Source organism: Capra hircus, chromosome 27 (genome assembly GCF_001704415.2).
Source record: "Capra hircus breed San Clemente chromosome 27, ASM170441v1, whole genome shotgun sequence".
In the NCBI taxonomy this organism is placed as follows: Eukaryota; Metazoa; Chordata; class Mammalia; order Artiodactyla; family Bovidae; genus Capra; species Capra hircus.
In genome coordinates, this window is record NC_030834.1 from 18,714,065 (window position 1) to 18,729,310 (window position 15,246).

Below are 15,246 nucleotides of genomic sequence, written 5' to 3' on the forward strand. Positions count from 1 at the left end.
TTGTTAACAAATGTTGGGAAAGTGATGTCCACGTGCAAAAGGGTGAACTGAGGTGCTTAACCTATCATACACAAAAATTCAGTAACAATGGGTCAAACAAACTTTAAAAAGAAAACAGAACTCCTTTGAGAATGGGTTAGGCCAAGATTTTGGAAATTATTCCAGAAGAATGGTGCATAAAATTTTTTAAGTTGATAAACGGCCTCATTAGAATTCAAAACTTTCATGCTTCAAAGGACAGAATTAAACTAGAAGATTGCATCACATATCTAATAAGGGACTTGTATCCAGATTTTAAAAGAACTCTTACCACTCTGTAACAACCCAGTTAGAAAATGGGCAGAGGATGTGAATAGACATTTCACTAAAGATACACAAATAGCTAACAAATAGCTAATAAGCATGTGAAAAGATCAACATCAGTCATTAGGGAAATGAAAACTGATGCACAATTGAGATTTCACACTCATCAGAAAAAGTGTAATGATTTCCTTATTTATTCACAAATAACAAATATTGGTGAGAATGAGGAGAAATTGGAGCCCTCATACATCGCTATCAGTTAATTTAAAAAGGTGCAGCCACTTTGGAAAACTTGACAACTTCATAAATGTAAATTAACTATGTCCCAATAATTCCACTCATTCACATCTTCCCAAGAGAAAATACATGCATGCAAATGTTCATTAATTATAGGCCCAAACTGGAAACATTCTAAATGTCTGTTAACTGCTCAGTAGATAGACAAAAATGTTATAGAGTGGTAAACCACCACTAATAAAAAAGTTAACTGAAACATAACAACATGGATGAACTTCAAAATATGCTAATGAAAGAAGCCAGACATGAGACACTACACGTATTTCATTTCTAGGAGATGCCTAAAAAAGGCAAATTTATGAAGACAGAAGAAGATAAGCAGTTGCCTAGCCAGTGGGAATGGGAATTAACTGTAAGTGGTCACAAAGGTACCTGTTAGAATGAAGGAAATGTTCTAAAACTGGTTCATGGTCATAATTGCTCCTTTTGGTCAATTTACAAGAAATCTTTACCCTTGAAATGGGAAAATTCCATATGTAAAATATACCTCAATGAAGCTGTTCACAGAAATAAAACTTGTGCAATGCAACCAAACCAGGCTCTACAGGAGATTTTTTTTTTTTTCTTATTTTTTTTTAACTTTTGTAAAATTTTATTTTATTTTTTTCTTCTTGGAAATTGTACATTTTATTTTTATTTTTTTTTAATTTTAAAATCTTTAATTCTTACAGGCTTTCCCAAACATGAACCCCCCTCCCACCTCCCTCCCCATAACATCTCTGTGGGTCATCCCCATGCACCAGCCCCAAGCATGCTGTATCCTGCGTCAGACATAGACTGGCGATTCAATTCTTACATGATAGTATACATGTTAGAATGCCATTCTCCCAAATCATCCCACCCTCTCCCTCTCCCTCTGAGTCCAAAAGTCCGTTATACACATCTGTGTCTTTTTTCCTGTCTTTCATACAGGGTCGTCATTGCCATCTTTCTAAATTCCATATATATGTGTTAGTATACTGTATTGGTGTTTTTCTTTCTGGCTTACTTCACTCTGTATAATCGGCTCCAGTTTCATCCATCTCATCAGAACTGATTCAAATGAATTCTTTTTAACGGCTGAGTAATACTCCATTGTGTATATGTACCACAGCTTTCTTATCCATTCATCTGCTGATGGACATCTAGGTTGTTTCCATGTCCTGGCTATTATAAACAGTGCTGCGATGAACATTGGGGTACATGTGTCTCTTTCAATTCTGGTTTCCTCGGTGTGTATGCCCAGCAGTGGGATTGCTGGGTCATAAGATAGTTCTATTTGCAATTTTTTAAGGCATCTCCACACTGTTCTCCATAGTGGCTGTACTAGTTTGCATTCCCACCAACAGTGTAGGAGGGCTCCCTTTTCTCCACACCCTCTCCAGCATTTATTGCTTGCAGATTTTTGGATCGCAGCCATTCTGACTGGTGTGAAGTGGTACCTCATTGTGGTTTTGATTTGCATTTCTCTAATAATGAGTGATGTTGAGCATCGTTTCATGTGTTTGTTAGCCATCCGTGTGTCTTCTTTGGAGAAATGTCCAGTTCTTTGGCCCATTTTTTGATTGGGTCGTTTATTTTTCTGGAATTGAGCTGCATAAGTTGCTTGTATATTTTTGAGATTAGTTGTTTGTCAGTTGCTTCATTTGCTATTATTTTCTCCCATTCAGAAGGCTGTCTTTTCACCTTGCTTATATTTTCCTTTGTTGTGCAGAAGCTTTTAATTTTAATTAGATCCCATTTGTTTATTTTTGCTTTTATTTCCAGAATTCTGGGAGGTGGATCATAGAGGATCCTGCTGTGATTTATGTCTGAGAGTGTTTTGCCTATGTTCTCCTCTAGGAGTTTTATAGTTTCTGGTCTTACATTTAGATCTTTAATCCATTTTGAGTTTATTTTTGTGTAGGGTGTTAGAAAGTGATCTAGTTTCATTCTTTTACAAGTGGTTGACCAGTTTTCCCAGCACCACTTGTTAAAGAGATTGTCTTTACTCCATTGTATATTCTTGCCTCCTTTGTCAAAGATAAGGTGTCCATATGTGTGTGGATTTATCTCTGGGCTTTCTATTTTGTTCCACTGATCTATATGTCTGTCTTTGTGCCAGTACCATACTGTTTTGATGACTGTGGCTTTGTAGTAGAGCCTGAAGTCAGGCAAGTTGATTCCTCCAGTTCCATTCTTATTTCTCAAGATTGCTTTGGCTATTCGAGGTTTTTTATATTTCCATACAAATCTTGAAATTATTTGTTCTAGTTCTGTGAAAAATATGGCTGGTAGCTTGATAGGGATTGCATTGAATTTGTAAATTGCTTTGGGTAGTATACTCATTTTCACTGTATTGATTCTTCCGATCCATGAACATGGTATATTTCTCCATCTATTAGTGTCCTCTTTGATTTCTTTCATCAGTGTTTTATAGTTTTCTATATATAGGTCTTTAGTTTCTTTAGGTTGATATATTCCTAAGTATTTTATTCTTTTCGTTGCAATGGTGAATGGAATTGTTTCCTTAATTTCTTTTTCTACTTTCTCACTATTAGTGTATAGGAATGCAAGGGATTTCTGTGTGTTGATTTCTACAGGAGATTTATAATTAAGTGCTTGTAATAGAGGAACAGCTAAAAATTAATTGAGCTGTGTTTACTATTCCATAAAAGAGGATTTAGAGAAAATATTTAAAAAAAATTTTTTTAATTAAGAGCAAATATCAAAAGACTCCAAATATCAACAGAATTAAAGTACTTCAAAAGATAAAATGAAGGAAAGCATTCAGGGAGCACCAAAAAACCCATGAATTTGCAAAAAGAAATGATTAAAACATTTAGATGGTAGTATGAATAATACTTGCCAATACCTTGGTTGGATGGCATCACTGACTCAATGGACATGAATTTGAGGAAGCCTGGAGATAGTGATGGACAGAGAAGACGCGTGCTGCAGTTCATGGGGTCACAAAGAGTCGGACACGACTGAGCAATTGAACAACAACAACGATAAATTTGAAAACAAGTAATGAGCAAATGACTAGGATATTTTAATCTTATGAAACTGACTCAGGAATAAATGAGTCTACACAGACATAAAGCACAGACCTGTGGCTGGCAAGGGAAATGGGGATGGGGGGGCACTGCGGGGGGAGAGGTGGACTGGAAGTTTGAGACTAGCAGATGCAAACTATTATATATAGAATGGATAAACAGGTCCTATTGTATATTCAATATTCTGTAATAAGCCGTAATGGAAAAGAAAACAATGCAACCTACTGTTACTATGAAAGAAATTGAATCACTCATTTAAATTTTACAAAGAATATACGAGCCACCGAAGTTCTTAGTAGTGTTATTCACAATAGCCAAAAAGTGGAAATAACCCAAATGTCCATCAGTTGGCAAAAAAATTAATAAAATATGGTGTATACATACAGTGGAATACTGTTCAACCATAAAAGGGCAGATTCTGATACATACTACAACACAGATGACCCTAAAAAACATGCTAAGTGCAACAAACCAGGCACAAAAAAGCAAATATTGTTTTAATTCCACTTATATGAGGTACCTGGAATTGGCAAATTCATAGATACAGAAAGTAGAATAGAGATCCCCAGGGACTGGGGAAGAAGGGAATGGGGAGTTAATTTTTAATGCCTGGTGTGTTTGGAATGATGAAAAAATTCTGGAAATAGATAGTGGCACACCATGGTGAATGTACTTACTGCCACTGAATTGTACGCTTTAAAATGGCTAAAATGGTAAATTCTGTTACACATATTTTACAACAATAAAAAAAATTTTTTAGAATCAACTTTTATAGTCATACATGCAGAAGAAAAAAAAACACCTGCTAGGATTTTGACCAGGACTGCAGTATCTATCACTGGGGGAGAATAGATGCTTTCACCTAGAGTCTTCCAGTCCATGGAGATGGCACATACCCCCTTCAAGTCTTAGCTTCTCTCAGCATCATACTATACTATTTGGTGTATAAATCTTGCCATCTAACATTGTTTTTTTGTGTATCTTTTGGTCCCTCAACAACCTCAACACTTGGAATCCTACATATGTGGGAACCAGGAGAAACTAAAAATCATCTAGCTATCTCCTTATTCCCACCTTTTCCAGACTGGTTGATTGTGGTCCAATTTTCATTTGTTTGCCAACAGTTTCAATCTTCTGTCTCCAGCCACAATCTGTCTTCTGAACTCCAGACTGCTTCTACAGCCCCTCAGCCAGGATGCCCCACGGTCCCTGACTCTGAGCACATCCAGGACTGGGCTCTGCACCTCCCCAACCTCGTCCTCCTCCAGGCTACCCTGACCCGGTGAAGCACATCACCACCAGCCCCTGCTGCCAGGGCCACAGTTTGGAGAGGCCCCTTGCCACCTCCTACATCCTCCCACCACCTCAAACATCAAGGTTGGTAGTTTCCACCACCTAATTCACAAAATCTTTCCAAGTCCCCTCTGCCTACTTAGTTTAACTGTCTCACCGCTCTCAATGGACCCCATGCAAAAGTCTCCTTATTAAACCCCCAAGTCTGTTAGTTCCTTGTTCCAATCTGTAGCTAGAATGACCTTTAAAAAAATGCTACTTTCTGATTTATAATATCTCCTTTCCTGAAAGCCTTCCAACAGTTCTCCGCTTTGAAAAAAAAATTGGTTATTGTTATTATAGTTAACACTTATAGAAAATTTATTATGTCCCAGGACCTGTTCTATGGTCTTTATACATAGAAACTCAGTTAATCCTCATAACTCTAAATATTCCCATTATACAGATAAGAAAACTGAGGCTCAGAGAACCACTTCCAAGGTTTTTGCATCAGCTCTTGCCCCATCGTATTTCTTTTAGGCAGCATACAGTTGGGCACTAATTTTTTTAATCCAGTTTAACACTCTGTCTTTAACTGGGAATATTGATAGTATTTACATTTAATTGTGATTATCAGTACAGTTAGGTTTATGTCTGTCATCTTGCTATTTGTTTTCTATTTGTCTCATACATTCTTTCTTTCTTAATTCTTCTGGATTAATGGAATATTTTTTATTCCATATATCATTTTAGTGGCTTATGAGCTTATAATTTTGTTACTCTAACTGGTAGTTTTAGGATTTGTGGTATGCTTTTAACTTAAAACAATGTCTTCAAATAGTATTACACCATGCCACATACAGATTAGAACCTTATGTTTATCCCCACCCAAACTTTGCACTATTGTCATACATGTTGCTTTTGCACATATTAAAAATCATATATTACTTTGTTTAGACAAGATTATTATTTAAAGAATGAATCACTAGTCTAGGTTCGATACAGGATACAGGACGCTTGGAGCTGGTGCACTGGGATGACCCAGAGAGATGATATGGGGAGGGTGGTGGGAGGGGGGTTCAGGGTTGGGAACTCATGTACACCTGTGGTGGATTTATGTCAATGTATGGCAAAACCAATACAGTATTGTAAAGTAAAAAAATAAAATTTAAAAAATAAATAAATATAACAAAACAAAGAACTATAAATAATAATGTTTAAGACTGTTATATATGTATTTGCTTGTTTAAATGTAGACTGTTTCCCAGACTTCTCATACCTTTATTTAGGCTCATATTTTCCTATGGTATAGTTATTCTTCTACCCTAAAGACTTACTTGTAGTACAAGTCTACTGGTGAACAATTACTTCAGCTTTTGTATGTCTTAGAAACTATCCCATGATTCTTTTATTTATTTTGTGTGTGGCCGTGCCTTGCGGCTTGTGGGATCTTAGTTCCCTAACCCGGGATTGAACCTGGGCCCTCAGCAGTGAAAGCACTGAGCCCTAACTGCTGGACCACCAGGAAATTCCCTCAAGATTCATTTTTTGAAAGATATTTTCACTAAGTATAGACTTCTATTACTCATAGTCTCAGGGCCCATAGGCCTCAAATTCCGTTAAAAGTGGGCAGGCTGCTGTCCCCTTGTGCTCAGGGTAGGCGCTGGGTGTCAGGTTTCCTGGGGTCCCTGTGCCCCCCTCAGCTTGCCACTGTCCCCGCATACATGCATCAGAGAGTCTTCCTCTGGGCTCTGACGCCTTCCCCGGTTGTCCACAGATGTTGCTTGTGACTCTGGTGCTAAGCTCGTGGTAGGACCAGGTGAGATTGTTTTGTCCCAATTCAGCCTCAAATCTCAGGCAGGCCCTTCGCACTCTGGCTTGAGGGGTGAGGTTTTCCTGGCGTTCCTGTTCCTCCTACCCGTGGCCTGCAAATGCTGCCTTGTAACTGTGGTGGTCTGGAGTGGTTGTTTTCCATACACACCCCCCAGGAAAGCAATCACCCGGTATTTGTACTTGCCCCACCAACAGGAGCAGAGACTTCTGGCTTCTACCCTCCCCCTGAGGCAACAAGTCTTTGCCCCGGGGAAAAGGAGTACGTCAAGGCTGTATATTGTCACCCTGCTTATTTAACTTATATGCAGAATACATCATGAGAAACACTGGACTGGAAGAAACACAAGCTGGAATCAAGATTGCTGGGAGAAATATCAATAACCTCAGATATGCAGATGACACCACCCTTACAGCAGAAAGTGAAGAGGAACTAAAGAGCCTCTTGAGGAAAGTGAAAGAGGAGAGTGAAAAAGTTGGCTTAAAGCTCAACATTCAGAAAATGAAGATCATGGCATCCGGTCCCATCACTTCATGGCAAATAGATGGGGAAACAGTGGAAACAGTGTCAGACTTTATTTTGGGGGGCTCCAAAATCATTGCAGATGGTGACTGCAACCATGAAATTAAAAGATGCTTACTCCTTGGAAGAAAAGTTATGACCAACCTAGATAGCATATTCAAAAGCAGAGACATTACTTTGCCAACAAAGGTCCGTCTAGTCAAGGCTATGGTTTTTCCAGTAGTCATGTATGGATGTGAGAGTTGGACTGTGAAGAGGGCTGAGCGCCAAAGAATTGATGCTTTTGAACTGTGGTGTTGGAGAAGACTCTTGAGAGTCCCTTGGACTGCAAGGAGATCCAATCAGTCCATTCTGAAGATCAGCCCTGGGATTTCTTTGGAAGGAATGATGCTAAAGCTGAAACTCCAGTACTTTGGCCACCTCATGCGAAGAGTTGACTCATTGGAAAAGACTCTGATGCTGGGAGGGATTGGGGGCAGGAGGAGAAGGGGACGACCGAGGATGAGATGGCTGGATCACTGACTTCGATGAACGTGAATCTGAGTGAACTCCGGGAGTTGGTGCTAGACAGCGAGGCCTGGCGTGCTGCGATTCATGGGGTCGCAAAGAGTCAGACACGACTGAGCGACTGAACTGAACTGAACTAGGAGAGGCAGATGGATTTTACTTCTGCTGCTTCTTCAGAAAGTACCACCCCCAGCACGTCATGACTTGGGCTCTGCAGAGGAGAGGGAGTCCGAGGACGTAGTGGGACTTTGAGCTTGTTCCTCCACAGCCACCAGTCACCTCCTCAGTCCTCCCGAGCCACCAATCACCTTATAGCCACCAGTCATCGCCTTCACAGCCACCAGTCATCGCCTTCACAGCCACCAATCATCACCTTCACAGCCACCAATCATCGCCTTCACAGCCACCAATCACCTCCGCGTTTGCAGGGAGATCAGCACCGCACGCTCTCCTCAGAGACGCCTGGTGAAGGCAGAGGGCGAAGAGCTCTCAGGTAGGTGAGAACTCCCTTTATCTCTGAGGACCGGCTTCAAGACACATGATCTGTGCGTCACAAACAGCCCACACTTTGAAGATCCTTGCAGCTGCTTTCAGGCTGTGCCATCACCATCCTGAATTCTTTATTTTTGAGCAAAAGTTATCATATTTTCCTTTGGCACTAAGACCCACAGATGAAGTAGCCAGTCCTGTTCCAAAGTGATGTGGTAGCCTTCACAGATGCTAAAATCTTTGCTGAGTTTTTCTTATCAACTTCTAGAGCAGCTACCTTTTGTCCCATCCATGTGAAGTGGAAAACAGCCCGTCCTGTCTCTCTTCCCAGTGGATTATCTTTGAGTTCAGTTTCTGTGGTTGCCTTGCAACCTCTGAGGGCTCAAAAACGTTGCCATTGTGTCTTTCATCAAGCTGTTTTTTAGGGTAGGAGAAACATTTTTTGTAGGTTTCTAAGGGAATTTTTTTCGGTTTCTAAGGGAATTTTTTTCACTTCCTAAGTGGAAGTCCAAAACTGCTGTATGGTTCAAAACTTGCTCTTTTCAGGATCTCAAAATTTCAGCCAACAAAACAATTATCTGATTAAGGCAAGTCTTCCCTCTCCCATCCCCCGCTCCCCACCCCACCCCACCCCTACCTTAAAAGGGAATATCACATTTCTTTTAAAGTTTCCGACAGAAAAAAGATGGTTTTGTGTTTTTTATTTTCTGCCCACAACAAAATATGTGTTAGTGTCACTGTCAATAGTAGAACAACCTGAAATGACAAGTATAGTATTTTGATAATAGGCAGCTATGGTATCATGAAACCCAGTTACTCAACTGATCTCCCCCATTAGCTCATAACAGGGAGAAAGTTACAAAGTGAAGCAAGAACAGAGAGGAGGAGTAATAAAATTAGGGGAAATTCTCTAAGTAAGGATATGTGGCTTGTGCTCTAGAGATAAATAGGTTATATAGTACACATATTGACTTCACACTTTTCAAAAATACTCTTGCCAGCTACAAATTGGCATATGCCATCTACCTCGATGAGGATTAAATCATGAGCTGCTGCAGCTGCTGACCTTCAACACCACTGAAAAGAGCTCAGGGTGAAAACAGTTATGACCTCCTCTGTGTTCTGGGAAAAACTGGCAGAACAGGTCTTCAGATAGATATTTTTAGAAGACTGTATACCCATGGCAGATTCATGTTGATGTATGGCAAAGCCAATACAATATTGTAAAGTTAAAAAAAAAAGAAGACTTTATGAGCCCAATTCTTGCGTCTCCTCATAATTAGAAAAATGCTAACATCATTAATGGTGACCCCCGCTCCCTACGACTAGCAGCAAGCCTCTGACAAAATGTGAGCTTGACTGCACTGAGCCCGTCACTGAATTCATATATGACACTGACCTTCCCCCCTGCCTCTTGGTAGCAATTTCTCAGTGCAATTTGAAATGCTATCTCCTGGACTTTAGTCCTCATTTTGCCCTCAAATAAAAACATAACCCACAACTCTCATGTGCTTTTTTTTTTCAGTTGCTACGCAGACTCTTCGTTAGTACACTAAAGATGAATGTCTTCTAAATTTTTCAGTATCACTCCTTCACTGAAGGATATTATTAAAAACAATAATACATAGGCTAAGTTGAAATAGGATTCAAGTTAGTTTTCCCTCAGGCTATTCTTTTTTAAAAAATCTAAAGCATTTTAAGTCACACTTCTCTTAGAAATCACTTAGACAAGTTACAAGTCTGCTTCTTTTTCTGTCTTAAGCTGGTGATATCTTTAAACACTTTATCATTTAAACAAAAGTAGAAATAAGAGTGCAATGGCACCTCACTCCAGGATTCTTGCCTGGAAAATCCCATGGACGGAGGAGCCTGGTAGGCTGCAGTCCATGGGGTTGCTAAGAGTCAGGCACGACTGAGCGACTTCACTTTCACTTTTCACTTTCATGCATTGGAGAAGGAAATGGCAACCCACTCCAGTATTCTTGCCTGGAGAATCCCAGGGACGGGGGAGCCTGGTGGGCTGCCGTCTATGGGGTCGCACAGAGTCGGACACGACTGAAGCGACTTAGCAGCAGCAGCAGCCGCAGAAATAAGACTATAAGGTGCCTCAATGTATCTTTTACTTAAATTTAACATTTATTCATCTATATCCCTACCTACTGTCCCCCTCTGATTATTTTGAAGCAGATTTTTACCATAATTCCTATCATATTGTAGTATATATCTTTAAAGGCTTTCCTTTTTTCTCACCTAACCATGATACCATCATCACATCTAGAAAAAAAATGTCCTTAATCATATGTTTCTAATTTTTCCAACTTATTGCAAGAAGACTACAGCATAAGAGGATGTTATTATTAACCAAGAATCTGAAGATTTAAGGCATCTGCAGTTTCCCTAAATTAAGAAGAATTAGCTTTTATCACCAAGGAAACAATTAACCATCTATTTTTAGCGCTTTAGCTGTCCATGCAACTCACAGTGTTTTTTCTTTGTGTTAAATACAAATGTATTGCCAGGCAAAGAAATGGCCTTAAAGTTTTTGTATTAAAAATCAGGGATTAGAGGGTTGGAGGAATATTTATCCCACAAATTTTAGGATCTATTTGTTAATGTCTGGAATTTTAGCTTAAAAAAAAAACAGATCTTTTATAAATGGTAATAATTCTTTTCTGCATCCAGTATCCTTGGAAATGGATGTGGATGGACAACTGAAAATAGAATCTGTGATTAGAACAGGTAAACATGGAAATATTTGGATTTTTTTCTTTTGCATTTCTCTTTGCATTTGAATCTATTTCAAAGAATAATGGAAGCTTCCTCAGTCTTTGAAAGGGGTCCTGATTAAGAGATCTAAACAGCTAGAGGAACCAAAGAATCCAGAAAAGTAAAAAGTCATTCCTAAGGACGAAGGTCTTTATATTGCTGGGGACAATGCCCTGAATATTGCTTGTACTAGTTAGTTATTGCCACATAACAAATTTCCCCAAAACAGTGTAGCTTAAAACAATGTATATTTTCTCTCCCACCATTTCCATGGGTCTGGAATCCCAGAGCACCTCAGCTGGGTGGTTCTGGCTCAGGGTCTCCGATTAGGCTTCAGTCAAGTTATCAGCCAGGCCTGCAGTCTCTGGATAAAACTGAAGCTGGAGGATTCTCTCCAAGCTCTCTTACACAGCTGTTGGTGAGAGGCTCCCGTTGTCTGACCCATGGTCATCTCCACCAGACTGCATACAGCAGTATGATTCCATCAGAGTAACTGATGAGACAAAGCCAGGGAGAGAAGCAGCTGTCCTTTGTCATCTAAGGTAAGAAGGGACACAGCATTACTCTAGTTTATTCTATTGGGCCTGTGATCAACCCTGGTACATTGTTGGCCAGAACAGTGCAAAAGTGTGAATACCAGGACAGAGGGACCACTAGGGCCACCTGGGAGGCTGCCTCCCACAGCCTGCCCCCTCCCAAGGAATATGAAAGTCTCCACCCATTCCAGCATCAGCTCAGAGTCCAGAATCTTATCTAAATCAGGTCCAGGTGCAGATGGAGCTATGAGGATGTATGCAGCACTTAAGCACAGTTCCTCCCATTCTGTAGGCCTGTGAACAGCAATGGTATTCCCCCTCCCTGTGCCCAGTACACATGCTTATCAGAAAGGATGATTCCTGCTCAGAAAGACAGAAAATGAATAGCACACAAAAGTTACTGGTCTGTAAGTAGTTCTGAAATCCAGCTGGGCAAGTGTTAGAAATTCCTTGACTAGAATTCAGTCTTCCTGCCAGGAAATGACTTTCAAATGGCTTTTGACCTGGGCCCTCGGAGTCTTTGGCCTCATCTTCTGAGTCATCCTTTTACATGAAAGGTTTATGGGGGAGCAATTTTCTCAGCTTGCTTCCCATAAGTAGAATCTTTGGGGTCCAAAGGTCTCCCTGTATTTTCACTTCTCTTGTCTCCTTCGGTCCAAGTTGACCAGGTTCCTGCTGATGTATTTTTAAAACTTTGAATCTTCTTTGAGTCTTTTTCTGAGGCATCATTTTTTATCTTTTTTCAGATCTTAACAAATGACTTTACAGTTGTAGTCTTGTGCTTTCCTAAGAGCGTTAGCTTCCATGATGGCTGAGACGGTAAAGAATCTGCCTGTAGTGCAGGAGACTTGGGTTCAATCCTTGGGTCTGGAAGATCCCCTGGATAAGGGAATGGCAACCCATCCAGGTATGACCTAAATCAAATCCCTTATGACTATACAGTGGAAGTGAGAAATAGATTTAAGGGACTAGATCTGATAGACAGAGTGCCTGATGAACTATGGATGGAGGTTCGTGACATTGTGCAGGAAACGGGAATGAAAACCAACTCAAGAAAAAAAAATGCAAAAAAAGCAAAATGGCTGTCTGAGGAGGCCTTACAAATAGCTGTGAAAAGAAGGGAAGCGAAAAGCAAAGGAGAAAGGAAAGATTGAATGCAGAGTTCCAAAGAATAGCAAGGAGAGATAAGAAAGCCTTCCTCAGCGATCAGTGCAAAGAAATAGAGGAAAACAACAGAATGGGAAAGACTAGAGATCTCTTCAAGAAAATTAGAGATACCAAGGGAACATTTCATGCAAAGATGGGCTCAATAAAGGACAGAAATGGTAGGGACCTAACAGAAGCAGAAGATATTAAGAGGTGGCAAGAATACACAGAAGAACTATACAAAAAAGATCTTCATGACCCAGATAATCACGATGGTGTGCTCACTCACCTAGAGCCAGACATCCTGGAATGTGAAGTCAAGTAGGCCTTAGGAAGCATCACTACGAACAGCTAGTGAAGGTGATGGAATTCCAGTTGAGCTATTTCAAATCCTGAAAGATGACACTGTGAAAGTGCTGCACTCAATATGCCAGCAAATTTGGAAAACTCAGCAGTGGCCACAGGACTGGAAAAGGTCAGTTTTCATTCCAATCCCAAAGAAAGGCAATGCCAAAAAATGCTCAAACTACCGCACAATTGCACTCATCTCACATGCTAGTAAAGTAATGCTCAAAATTCTCCAAGCCAGGCTTCAGCAGTACATGAACCATCAAATTCCAGATGTTCAAGCTGGTTTTAGAAAAGGCAGAGGAACAAGAGATCAAATTGCCAACATCTGCTGGATCATGGTTTTCCAAGAGAGTGCCAGAAAAACATCTATTTCTGCTTTATTGACTATGCCAAAGCCTTTGACTGTGTGGATCACAATAAACTGTGGAAAATTCTGAGAGAGATGGGAATACCAGACCACCTGACCTGCCTCTTGAGAAACCTGTATGCAGGTCAGGAAGCAACAGTTAGAACTGGACATGGAACAACAGACTGGTTCCAAATAGGAAAAGGAGTAGGTCAAGGCTGTATATTGTCACCCTGCTTGTTTAACTTCTACGCAAAGTATATCATAAAACGCTGGACTGGAAGCACAAGCTGGAATCAAGATTGCTGGGAGAAATATCAATAACCTCAGATATGCAGATGACACCACCCTTATGGCAGAAAGTGAAGAAGAATTAAAGAGCCTTTTGATGAAAGTGAAAGAGGAGAGTGGAAAATGTTGGCTTAAAAGCTCAACATTCAGAAAACTAAGATCATGGCATCCAGTCCCATCACTTCATGGGAAATAGATGGGGAAACAGTGGACACAGTGTCAGACTTTATTTTGGGGGGCTCCAAAATCACTGCAGGTGGTGATTGCAGCCATGAAATTAAAAGACACTTGCTCCTTGGAAGAAAAGTTATGACCAACCTAGATAGCATATTAAAAAGCAGAGACATTACTTTGCCAACAAAGGTCCGTCTAATCAAAGCTATGGTTTTTCCAGTGGTCATGTATGGATGTGAGAGTTGGACTATAAAGAAAGCTGAGAGCTGAAGAATTGATGCTTTTGAACTGTGGTGTTGGAGAAGGCTCTTGAGAGTCCCTTGGACTGCAAGGAGATCCAACCAGTCCATCCTAAAGGAGATCAGTCCTGGGTGTTCATTGGAGGGACTGATGTTGAAGCTGAAATTGCAATACTTTGGCCACCTGATGCAAAGAGCTGACTCATTTGAAAAGACCCTGATGCTGGGAAACATTGAGGGCAGGAGGAGAAGGGGACAACAGAGGATGAGATGGTTGGGTGGCATCACCGACTCGATGGACATGGGTTTGGGTGGACTTGGGTGTTGGTGATGGACAAGGAGGCCTGGTGTGCTGCAGTTCATGGGGTTGCAAAGAGTCAACACGACTGAGCAACTGAACTGAACTGAACCCATCCAGTATTCTTGCCTGGGAAATCACATGGACAGAAGAGCTTGGTGGGCTACAGTCCATGGGGTCGCAAAGAGTCAGACATGACTGAGCGACTAACACTTTCACACTTCCTGAGAATGTCCTTGATATAACTTTGCTCTGAAGCCATTTTGTCTGGCCTTATTTGGGATCTTCCAAACCACTGAACCCTGGTTCCTTTTTAAGTCCTTTCTTGAACTTCTCTTCTCACAGTTTACTATAAGCAGCAAGAAGAAACAGGCTGATGTTTTCAGTACTCTGGTTAGAAACAGATTTAGCTAGATACCTTGTTAGCTGCATTTTCCATTTCCCACATAACTGCACAAGCTCCTTCCCCTTGCTGTTGGCTTCACTTGCTTGCCACACAGTCCTCTCCATGAGGCCACCCACAGTATGACTTCTCCATTTCAGTGACCATTTGCCTATGTCAAAAGCTTTCTCTATCTCCTTTCTCCTTTCTCTATCTCCATTATCTCCTTTAATAAAACTTATTACACAAAAACTCTGAGTGATCAAGCCTCATCTCTGGCCCCAGATTAAATTCTTCTCCTCCAGGGGCCAAGAATCCTGGCGTCTTTGCGTAATACAACAACAGCCTTTCACAGGGAGCATGGGTTTGACCTCTGATTGGGGAACTAAGTTCCCACATGGCTTGGGGCATGGCCAAACAAACAAACAAAATCTATTAAAAAAAAAAAGAGTGATAGCATGGGAAAGGGAGTGGCTGGA